Raw genomic sequence first — 2,500 nt, 5'->3', positions numbered from 1 at the left:
CTTCGTGCGGCAGGCGCCGCAACTCCGCTGGGGTAAGGCCGTCCGGCCCGGCTGCTGATCCCCTGGGCGGCAACGCGGCGGCGACCTCCTCATGTGTGACCGGCCCCCATATGCACTCGAGAGCGACAGGCTCTGAGTGCGGGAGGAGGCGGTCACGAATGAAGCCCGCGGTGGAGATGGGCTTCTTAGTGAAGAGGTCCGCCCAGAAGTCCAGCAGACCAGGGATGGCAGGTGGCGGCTGGAGCAGGGTGCCATCCAAGAGGCCGCGCACGCAACGTGCACGCGACCGTCGGAAGGCATCCTGCGTTCTCGCGTACTCCCAGCGGCGCCGCTTGCGCTTCTGCGTCGGCGGCGCGGCAGGCGGCCGCTTCGATGGTTGGCGCGGCCGCTGTGTCCTGGTGATCGATCTCTCCCCTCTGGACCCGACCGACGCAAGGGCAAGAGAGTCATAGTTACTCCCGCCGTTTACCCGCGCTTGCTTGAATTTCTTCACGTTGACATTCAGAGCACTGGGCAGAAATCACATTGCGTCAACACCCGCTAGGGCCATCGCAATGCTTTGTTTTAATTAGACAGTCGGATTCCCCCAGTCCGTGCCAGTTCTGAGTTGATCGTTGAATGGCGGCCGAAGAGAATCCGCGCACCCGCGCGCCCCCGGAGGAGCACGCTAAGGCGGACGCGGCCTCGCAGCAAGGAAGATCCGTGGGAGGCCAAGGCACGGGACCGAGCTCGGATCCTGCACGCAGGTTGAAGCACCGGGGCGCGAACGCCGCGCAGGCGCGCGCATCCTGCACCGCCGGCCAGCACGAGGCCGACCAACGGCGAGAGCAGACCACGCCCGCGCTAAACGCCCGCACTTACCGGCACCCCTACGGCACTCACCTCGCCCAGGCCCGGCACGTTAGCGCTGACCCACTTCCCGACCAAGCCCGACACGCCCCGATCCTCAGAGCCAATCCTTATCCCGAAGTTACGGATCCAATTTGCCGACTTCCCTTACCTACATTATTCTATCGACTAGAGGCTCTTCACCTTGGAGACCTGCTGCGGATATGGGTACGAACCGGCGCGACACCTCCACGTGGCCCTCTCCCGGATTTTCAAGGTCCGAGGGGAAGATCGGGACACCGCCGCAACTGCGGTGCTCTTCGCGTTCCAAACCCTATCTCCCTGCTAGAGGATTCCAGGGAACTCGAACGCTCATGCAGAAAAGAAAACTCTTCCCCGATCTCCCGACGGCGTCTCCGGGTCCTTTTGGGTTACCCCGACGAGCATCTCTAAAAGAGGGGCCCGACTTGTATCGGTTCCGCTGCCGGGTTCCGGAATAGGAACCGGATTCCCTTTCGCCCAACGGGGGCCAGCACAAAGCGCATCATGCTATGACGGCCCCCATCAACATCGGATTTCTCCTAGGGCTTAGGATCGACTGACTCGTGTGCAACGGCTGTTCACACGAAACCCTTCTCCGCGTCAGCCCTCCAGGGCCTCGCTGGAGTATTTGCTACTACCACCAAGATCTGCACCGACGGCGGCTCCAGGCAGGCTCACGCCCAGACCCTTCTGCGCCCACCGCCGCGACCCTCCTACTCGTCAGGGCTTCGCGGCCGGCCGCAAGGACCGGCCATGACTGCCAGACTGACGGCCGAGTATAGGCACGACGCTTCAGCGCCATCCATTTTCAGGGCTAGTTGCTTCGGCAGGTGAGTTGTTACACACTCCTTAGCGGATTCCGACTTCCATGGCCACCGTCCTGCTGTCTTAAGCAACCAACGCCTTTCATGGTTTCCCATGAGCGTCGATTCGGGCGCCTTAACTCGGCGTTTGGTTCATCCCACAGCGCCAGTTCTGCTTACCAAAAGTGGCCCACTTGGCACTCCGATCCGAGTCGTTTGCTCGCGGCTTCAGCATATCAAGCAAGCCGGAGATCTCACCCATTTAAAGTTTGAGAATAGGTTGAGGTCGTTTCGGCCCCAAGGCCTCTAATCATTCGCTTTACCGGATGAGACTCGTACGAGCACCAGCTATCCTGAGGGAAACTTCGGAGGGAACCAGCTACTAGATGGTTCGATTAGTCTTTCGCCCCTATACCCAGCTCCGACGATCGATTTGCACGTCAGAATCGCTACGGACCTCCATCAGGGTTTCCCCTGACTTCGTCCTGGCCAGGCATAGTTCACCATCTTTCGGGTCCCAACGTGTACGCTCTAGGTGCGCCTCACCTCGCAATGAGGACGAGACGCCCCGGGAGTGCGGAGGCCGCCGCCCCGTGAAGGGCGGGGAAGCCCCATCCTCCCTCGGCCCGCGCAAGGCGAGACCTTCACTTTCATTACGCCTTTAGGTTTCGTACAGCCCAATGACTCGCGCACATGTTAGACTCCTTGGTCCGTGTTTCAAGACGGGTCGTGAAATTGTCCAAAGCTGAAGCGCCGCTGACGGGAGCGATTATTCCGCCCGAGAGCATCCCGAGCCAACAGCGGCGCGGGTCCGGGGCCGGGCCAGG

General features: G+C 61.4%; 1 non-coding gene across 1 annotated transcript in view; it reads right to left on the bottom strand.

The window, feature by feature from the left end:
- Nucleotides 1-2,500, bottom strand: part of LOC124730691 — a 6,993-nt gene that overhangs the window by 3,673 nt on the left and 820 nt on the right. The window contains exon 1 of the ribosomal RNA XR_007008061.1: nt 1-2,500. This exon is cut by the window's left edge and continues 3,673 nt beyond it; it is cut by the window's right edge and continues 820 nt beyond it. This is a non-coding gene — a ribosomal RNA (large subunit ribosomal RNA).

The sequence above is a fragment of the Schistocerca piceifrons genome, unplaced genomic scaffold (genome assembly GCF_021461385.2).
Source record: "Schistocerca piceifrons isolate TAMUIC-IGC-003096 unplaced genomic scaffold, iqSchPice1.1 HiC_scaffold_125, whole genome shotgun sequence".
NCBI lineage: Eukaryota > Metazoa > Arthropoda > Insecta > Orthoptera > Acrididae > Schistocerca > Schistocerca piceifrons.
Note: the sequence above shows the minus strand (reverse complement) of the source record. Positions and strands in the feature narration are given on the sequence as shown.